This window comes from Lycium ferocissimum, chromosome 2 (assembly GCF_029784015.1).
Source record: "Lycium ferocissimum isolate CSIRO_LF1 chromosome 2, AGI_CSIRO_Lferr_CH_V1, whole genome shotgun sequence".
In the NCBI taxonomy this organism is placed as follows: Eukaryota; Viridiplantae; Streptophyta; class Magnoliopsida; order Solanales; family Solanaceae; genus Lycium; species Lycium ferocissimum.
In genome coordinates, this window is record NC_081343.1 from 66,122,291 (window position 1) to 66,132,114 (window position 9,824).

At 33.4% G+C, this 9,824-nt stretch overlaps 1 pseudogene; it reads right to left on the minus strand.

Moving 5' to 3' along the window:
• Positions 1 to 599: 599 nt before the first annotated feature.
• Positions 600 to 9,595, minus strand: LOC132047878 (BEL1-like homeodomain protein 2; annotated as a pseudogene).
• Between the last annotated feature and the right edge of the window lie 229 nt (positions 9,596 to 9,824).

Consider the following 9,824-nt stretch of genomic DNA (forward strand, 5'->3'; position numbering starts at 1 on the left):
CTACCTGCTCCAAAAAATAAAGAAAAAAAAATTTAGACGTTACATCGAAACAAAGAAAAATTAAAATCTAATTCAGAAAAAAGAAGAGGAAGAACAAAGTAGTGAAAAAGATGAGGTAGAAAGCTGAGACGTGAACATAGTAGTCCGTTGAAATGATTGTTGATGTGAAGTGAAAAAATGTATTCTAGTTGTGCTTTGTTCCCTTGCATTGCTTGGCTTTCTATCAAAACGGCCAACACGTTATAAATATGTGCTACTTAGTACTCCATTTGCATAAAGAAATGAACGTAAAGATTAAAATTAAAGTCAACTTAAAACCAACTATGATTGACATTAAAGGTTTTGTTTGCAATTAGTCCTACGGTAGCTTACTAGCTAATTAACATTATGAAAGAAAATGAAACATATAAATCTGTGCTTTCCCACATATAAGGGTAGTCTCAGATCACTTAATTGTTCTACTCCGGAAATCTAATATGTAGCTTACTGCTTCAACCGTCGAATCACTTTTTAATTATTAATTAGAATAGAATGTAATCAAACGCAACAAACTCAATCAACTTAAATGACGAAATCTAATCCCCTATAGCCGGCCTTTTCTAATCCTCGTTTATATAATATTCCACTAAAAATGCCTTATATTTTTGTTTAATTAAACAGACTAAATAAACAACAATGATTGGGCATTGACCCATAGTAGAGAGAGATAGGATGCGTGCCTCATCAAGCATAGATAAAAGTTTGACCTTCCTTCTCTGATGCTCAATCCTATCAGCAGCTGATAAAGGAGGTAGATCTTTTGAAGATTCATTGTTACCGCCACCGTTATTGCCACCACTAGGGTTCGAATTAGGGTTCGGGGAGGATGCTTTGTTATTCTTCTTGAATTTGCCTCTCCCAACACTGCAGAATTCTTCCAGCAGTTCTTGGGCAGCTTTCGCATACTTGGAATTCCTCAACACATTGACCACTCCCAATGAAGACCCATACCCAACATGGACTTGATGAATGTCTTGGCTTACTCCTGATCCACCTATATTAGAATTCTTGTATCAAGGAAATTGTCCAGAACTAGACCCTCCTCCAACTCCTTGTTGATTGAAAAACAACATTCCGCAGCTTCCCCACTCATCTGTAATTCCTCGGCCTTGTGCTGTAAAACGAAGATGACAAAGATAAGAAAGTCCTTGGCTTTCTACGACGTTTAATCCTCCGATTGCATTTGGGGTATTGAGATGATGATTGGTTGTGGTGGTGGCACTTGCTCATCCGTTCCCCCATGACATGAATTGACCAAAAGATCCTTCAGTCGGATTGGGAAACCCTTCAAGTGTTGAAGTAGATGATGGAACCGGTAACAACATGTGAAGCGTAGAGGAATTTGAATTAGGAGGAGATGGTGAGGGTGACCTTGGCTTTGGATTCTGGGAAAAGTTGCATGGACTCATGCATTAATACTCTGATTGTTAGGAGTACTATGATTTTTTGCATATCCAAATGGATGACTTGCACCTCCACCTACTACCATACCTTGTCGGTTCCCGAACCACTCGTTCCCCATGGCCGTGGCATGAATTCATTGTGGTCGTGGATTCGGGTTGGGCTGTCTATAATTCGGATTGAATTGAGTTTCTAATAATTCAGTTGCGTTTGCGGTTCCAGGAGGGAAGTTAAACATTTCAGATAACATTCCAGCTGTCTCATAAACTGCTGGAAGACCACTCGTTTCTTCTTCAAACGGTGCGGGTTCGAACCCCTTGCGCTCGTAATTTATCTCGACGGATCTGTTGCGCGGACCATGTGTTGCTGCTGTTGTTGCTGGTGCTGCTGTTCGGCTTGTGTTCTCTCGAACCCATTTGGGAAACTGAAGAGACTGTGATGATGATAATCTTGGGACATAGAATTGGGATTTTCCGAGACTTGATGAATTTGATATTTTTGAACCTTTGTCTATGAGACGTATCACATGGACGAGGTGTTGTTGTTATTGCTATACCCATGGCAGCGTTGTCTTCTTCTTCATCATCTCTTTTCTGCTCATGTGTCTACCATGGATCGGACATGAGATAGTTAAAACCGGTATATAATCATTAAAATAATTCAAAAAAAGACATCATGGGATACAATTATTGTCAGGAGATTGAAAAAGATAATAATTGTGGCAAAGAGTAAGGTGTGAGGGGAGAGAAAAAGACTTTTCTTTCTTTTAAAAAAAATTGTTATACTAAATTTTTGTTAAAAATTTCAGAAGAAAACAAGAAAAAGAAAAGTGTTCATCAGCTTTATTTATGTAGACACAAACCTCATAAGAATTGCAGCAGGTCGGTAAAGGGGTACAAAGGGTTCTCAGATATCGTTTTCTCTTCGTGGGATTTGAAAGCCAAAACTGTGTGAGTCTCTCTCTATTTCTCTGTTGTCTGTTGTTTCTGAGGCTGTCGTTTCTTTATCTTTCTCTTTCTCTCCTCTTTTCTTTTTTCCTTTCTCCGTATGTATGTCTCTGCAATCGCCTTCTGGAAAAAGAATTGAACTATCCTGCAGCAATATAAAATATTTTAAAAAGGAAGATGGAGTTCTTTCAACTGTGACATGTATTGCGGTTTTATGTGTGTAGATATATGAAAATCACACATAACTGTGTTTGTCTGTGTGTGTGTTGTGAGAGTCTCTCTCTCTTTCATAGAAAGCAACACACCCTCGAGAGAGAGAGATAGAGAGAGGAGAAAATAGGGAAGAGGTCGCTGTTCTCTTTTTTCACTCAACTAATTTTATATTCCATTAAGTGTGCACCAGTACTAGTTTCAATTTATTTATTTCCTTGCTTGACAAATAAACTTTAAACTAACTTGATTTTAGTCCATGGACGAAGATATAAATACCTGAATTATTTTGTGGGTTTTTAAATTGACAGATTTAACCTCCTAGGTTAGAGCAACCCACGATGTTGATGGGATAAGTGACTATATATGGTCACCAAACTTTCGGGAATAAATGCAAAGAGAATAGCAAAAGATAATAATATAACAGAAAAAAGATGGTGTAAAAATTAATATTTACAGTTTAAATTGGAGGTTTCTCACAGTTTACTCATCATTTTTCCAAGTTAACGATCTTCCATACCAACTGGTGGTTTTAACATGAGAAATTGTATTAACTAATTTTATACAGAAGATAAAATTTAAACTCCATTTATGGAACCTAAATTGCGTGCGCTTTCTTATATTTAACTTTCTTCATTTTTTTTAATTTCCCAATGATTAACATCTGAAGATAATAACGTTCATGAGGAGTTTAATGATTCATCAAGAAGAAACTCTTACTATTTAAGTAAATGAACTTTAATTTGCCGAAGGTACGATTTTCTTTCAAAAGTTTGAAATTAAGGTAGGTTAAAGGACATCTCAACGTCATTTTATCAAACGTTAATCCATCATTATCGTAACATTGCTCACCCGAACCTCAACTTTCAGCGAACAAAAGGTTTAATTGTCATCTATAGGCCATAGACCTTGGAAACCAATACAATATCTCTAAACTATAATATAATAAAAAGAAAAGGTGAGCAGTGAGTCATCCAAGTGACATTTCTTATTGCAAAGTAAAGATAAAAAAATTAGTTCAGCTTAGATGACAATTGTGCCCTCATAACATTGCCTGCATGACAGTAGTGCTATACTGGTATTGTTGATAGGGTCATGCCGGTCACTTTCTAGACTACCTAGCTATTTCTTTTTCTATATTGCTTTCTATTCTTTTTCCTTCCTCTCTCTTGAACTATTGAACCCCTCAAAATTGAAAAAGAAAAGAAAGAGAATTAGTTTACGTTTTATACACGGATAATAATGTAAAAAGATATTTACTAATATGGTGACATAAAAAAAAAAAAAAAAGACTTCTATGGTAATTTACTAGTTATAAAATTAATTTTATGACAAAAGTTAGTTATTGACATGATAAAAATACTGCTAATAAACTTGTTATACCGATTAGACTATATTAATTAATAGTGCACTGACGGTATATAGAAATACAGAACTAAATAGGAAGAAAATAAGAAACGCCTAAAAAACAAATTAAAGATGGCACATTAAACATGGTTGTGGTAGAATGTATTCCTTCGTCCTTATTAAACCCGTCAACCGGTTTGAACCGGACCGGACGCCGGTTTAGGATTAAAAAACCCGGAACGTAACCATAGGTTAATGTCAAAGCGAACCGGTCCGGTTCAAACGAATCCAAAACCCCCCTTTTTTTTTTTTTTTGTATAGTATATATATTATAGTATTTATTAGTATATTGTAGGTATATTTACATATGTTATATAAGTTTTATAAGTAAAGTTTATATATTCTTGACTAACGAAGAACGACAAATAATAAAGATATATATATATATATATATATATATTAAGTTAAATGCTTAAGTTATACTATATATACCTAAAATATAGTAAGAATATACTTATATATATCAATATACTTAGGTTATATAACTTTTATATATATATATATATATATGTTTAAGTATACTATATATACTTATAACTTATATATTATAACTTAAGTTATTTATAGCTTAATTTTTTTCTAAGTTTATAAATTCGTATATATATATATATATATATATATATATATATATATATATATATATATATATATATATATATATATATAAGTTATATGCTTAAGTTATCTTGCGTATACCTAAAATATAGTAAGAATATACTTTATATATATATATATATCAATATACTTAGGTTATATAACTTACATATATATATATATATATGTTTAAGTTATAACTATATATAGTATAAGTTATATGTAGGTTATATAACTTACATATATATATATATATATATATATATTAAGTTATATGCTTAAGTTATACTACATACTACCTAAAATATAGTAAGAATATACTTATATATATATATATATATATATATATATATATATCAATATACTTAGGTTATATAACATATATATATATATATATATGTATAACTTATAACTTAAACATATATATGTTTAAGTTATATGTATACTATATATTATAAGTATATTCTTAGTATATTTTAGTTATTTTCAAGTATATAACTTTCTAGTTTTTAATTTAAGTAGATGTATATTATAAGTATATTCTTAGTATATTTTAGGTATACTCCTAACTTAATATAAGTAAAAATATGAACACAAAGTAAATAGAAGAAAGGTCAATGAGCCATATATTTTTATTCATTCTTGGATAACATTTATTTGCAAGTTGTAGTTTTTTTTTAACTTGCAAATAATACATGAGTTGTAAAGAAATAGTAGAATAATAAAATCACCAATTCTCAATCATTTTGTTAATTTCTCCCATATCATATTCGGCCATGGAGATATCTTCAAAGTCTTTCATTTGGTCCGGTCCACTTGCTATCAAATCTTCAATTTCTTCCTCTTCGCCTTCCTCCGCTTCTAAGTTTTAGTTGCGTCGCTCCGATCTAATCCAATCGCGAATGCACACTAGTACTTGCAAGCTAAAGCCGGATAATAAGTGTCTATGGTCTCCAATTTGTTGTCTTCCTTGGCTAAATGCGCTCTCCGAAGCCACGGTTGATACTTGAACCGTAAGGATATCTCGAGCCATTCTTGAGAGTATCGGATAACTTGCCTTGTACTTCTTCCACCATGCTAAGACGTCCAATTCATCTAGTTCCTTGATATCCACATTTGGCTACATCGAATAAAAGTTATATTCATCAAAGTTTGCACAAGAAGGAGTTGGGTGTGAATGTAAAACTTTTAAATGCGACAAACCCGACAAGCCCTTTTTGCTACTTTGAAGTAGTAGGGCGTGGAGAAACGGAGTGTAGCACGTTCTTCCAAATTAGAATAATGAGTAAAAACTTTTCTAAACTCGTCATCAATAGCGAGTTCGGCTTGATAAAGATGGTTGAATTCCACTCTTCAATTTCTAAAAATGTATAAATTTGACCAACCAATGCTTTAGTATAAGACACTTTTAAACAAGGATTTAAAAGAGAACCCAATATAAATAAAGTTGGGATGGGAAAAAAAATACTTCTTAAATTTGATTATCATATCAAAAATAGCCGGCTTGATAACGGGTTTATATTTATACTCTTGTAAAACTCTAGCTATTTCCGCTACGTAGGCTAAAATTCCGGTTACCGTGGGATAGAATTGTTTAGAAAAAGCAAGAGTTGCATTATAAAAAAATTCGAGAGTTCAAGACATTCCTTAACATCTTCTCCAATGCGTAAAATTTAACCGATCATCACTATTAATATTATATTTGTTGTGAACTTGTTGTATGGGAATCCTATACTCATATGCTTGTTAAAGCATAATGTAAGTGTAGTTCCACAGTCTCAATTTCTACTTGAATTTTCCTAGGTCTAAGGTTATTTTCCACACAAGCATTCTTAAAATCTCTAAGTCTTCCCCTATTAGCATTACAAAAAAGAAACGCAACCGCATTTAACTTTTTTGAATAGAATCGTCAAACACACAAAGACCATCTTTAACAATTAAGTTTAAAATGTGACAACTACATCTCACATGAAAAATATTTTTTAGCGGAGGGTTTAATTCTCTTTTTAAAAGACCAATCACCTTTGTATTATTAGAAGCATTATCTAAAGCAATACAAAGTGTTTTTCTATAAATATTAAAAAATCTCATATCCGCTAAAAATTTTCTATCGTGACGACCTTTTCCTTCATCATATAAAAAAAGCTATAATTCTATTTTGCACAAACCCAAAGGTGTCATCAACCCAATGACATGTAATAGCAAAAAATCTAACTTGTTAAGACTAAGACCCAAATCGGCGGTAAGAGAAACATTACAATTTAAAAATTAAATACATAGGCGCAAATAAAATCTATATTTTATACACGGCTCTACAAGTACTTCTAGGAATACCTAAAATAACGGATTATAACAACAATGAATGTAAGTAACAAACCCCAAACTCCGAAGGAAAGGAAAATGGTAAACAATAATAAGCTACCATTTTAGCTATTTCTACAAGCTCTTTTTTCTTGTCATACTTAAATTTTTACCGGGTTCGTGTCTATCGTCATTTGAATACCCCCATTTGAACCGTTTTGCTCTCCAAACATCCATATGTTTCTTTCTCATATGACCATTTAGTGTACCCGTTCCACCATCCTTACTAATTTAACTTGCCTAAAAGCAATCTTGTCCACATAGGTACATTTAGGTACATTTTGACTTTCCCTATCCTTAGTATAAATTTCCAAATTTTAGCGGTTGGCTTACGAGTTCTAGGCGGTTTTGTTTTGTGTATGTGATTGTGCGGGACATTTATCTCCTATGAAATTTTCGGGGGTTGTGTTTCATCGTCATCAATTTCATTAAAAGTGTCGGTAAAATGTTGTTGCATTGCCTCATATCGACCTAAAAGTGGATTATTTCCACCAACATCAATACCTAAATGTTTCTTCCACAAATGTTTTCATTAAGCCCACCCCTAACAATACCACTACTACCGGACCACGTCTAAATCTCTTCGCCATTATTAAATAGAATTAATTTAAATCACACTCAAATAAATCACAAGAAAATAAATTGCAACAAATTAAATTGCTAGAATTAAATTGCGTAAATTAAATTGCGAAAAATAAAGATAGAGGTTGGAACGAAAGGTACAAATTGCCGGACTAATTTCCAACAAAGTGAAGGCGGCTAGAATTGCTAATCACCAAAGCTACTTCGGATTGTTGCAAAATCACTAACTCAATTATGATAACATAATTGCAAAATTAATAATTGAAACTATAATAAGACTTTATAATATTTATTTGAGAGAAATTTAAAGTGGCTAATTGTTGCAAAGTAACTATATATTGAGAGATTGAGATTTGAGAGAAAGAGAAGAGTGAATTGGTGTGGATTAAAATGAAAATGAAGAGGGGGTTTATATAGGGGTGGGGGATGGATTAAAGTGTTAAAAAAAAAAAGTTTGGGGGGTTGGGGGGGGGGGGGGGGGGCAAAAAATGGGTTTATGGCCGTTTGGCAACGGCCATTTTTGCAAATGGACCGTTGCCCAACGGTCCAACGATCGAAACGACGGCCTGTTTCTGTTTAAAAAAAAATAATAATAATAATTTCACCAGTTTAATCGGTTTGGTTCCGGTTTCAAAAAAATCGAAACCGGACTGGTATGTAATATTCGGTTAACCGGTTCAACCGGTTCGGGTTTTACCGGTCCGGTTACCGGTTTGAACAGGGTTAAAGCGGACTTGATTCAACGGGTTTAGTCCTTATCAAGAAGTCTCTAGTTTGAATCTTTTTGGGTACGAAGTCGTCTTTGTTAGGAAGCAATTTCACTCCTAATGCGGACTTCCTGGCGCATCCAAATTTAGTCGAGCTCCAATACGGAAACGAGACACCGGGTGGAAAAAAAAATGAATTTAGTTGGCACGTGCGAAAGGTATTTTATTTACGAAGTGTAAATAGTGAGCTACGCTGGAGAGCTGAAAGCCACTCATAACTGACTCACGTTTGGCTCCGAGGAAGATTACTACTGCTATCACTATGTCTATGATTTACCAGCTTTAGTCACTGTCTTCATTTCGCCCAACGTTTTTTATTCGCTTTCTCTGGATATTGTATTTTAATCTGTGATTGTAACCTACGCATACAGTACATGATTTCCCTTTCAACGGTACGTACCTAAAGGTTGCTGATCACAACAGTAGCTCGCTAATATGAATATGCCTTTTTTTTTCTTTTTCTTGGAGAGATGTGCTATATATAAATAATGCGTGGAGTATATAAGAAGTAAGTTTGAGATTCTTGTATTTACAAATATTATGTCGATATTCATCAAGTGCTTAATAGGTGATTGTTAGAACTTCAAGACTCATTTCATATTTCAATTGTTGCAATACTACTAACTTGTACAACACGGTTGAAGTTGTAGAAGTTGATCTGAATAGTGCACATGGCGGAGCCAGGATTTTCAGTAAGGGGGTTCAAAAATATGAAGAGGTAAACATACGAAGAAGCCAAGGGGGTTCAACACCTACCATATATACATAAAAAAATAATTTTAACCTTCAATATATACTGTAATTTTCTGCCGAGGGGGTTCCGAACCCCCTCGGATACACTTGGCTCCACCCCTCACTGCACAAAACAACATTAAACAATTTGATCCGGATACTTCAGAAATCTTTTCCTCTAAAGCCACTCTTTTGGATAAGGGATTAATTAGACTGATCACAATTACGTACAGTATTTATTATTAACCAATTGACAAGCGCATGTAACAGAAGCATGTGACACCTTACCTCAGTGGCGGAGCCAGAATTTTAACTAAGGGGATTCAAAAATATAACGAAGTAGACAAACGAAGAAGCAAAGGGGGTTCAACATCAACTATATATATATATATAAAAAAAAAAAAAAATCACCTTATATATACAGTATAATTTTTCACCGAATGGGGTTCGAATGAACCTCATAGCCCCTTACTGGCACTGCCCCTGCCTTACCTTCTCCGCAAATCCAGAATGTGGATGAGTCTGCTCTGATATTGTATACTTTCGTTGTTCCATTTTGTTTGGCTATTTTTCTCATTAGATTTTAAGAACAAAACATTTTCATGTTTGAAAACAATTCAATTTTAAATTTATCATTTTACCCTTAATGACATGTTTTTATAATAATAGAAATATTATGACGTATTTAACATCATAAGTTCCAAAAGATGTTATTTTATTGTTAAACTTTGTACTCCAAACCACATAAATTGAAATGAGAGAGTAATAAAAATTGATTTTGAGC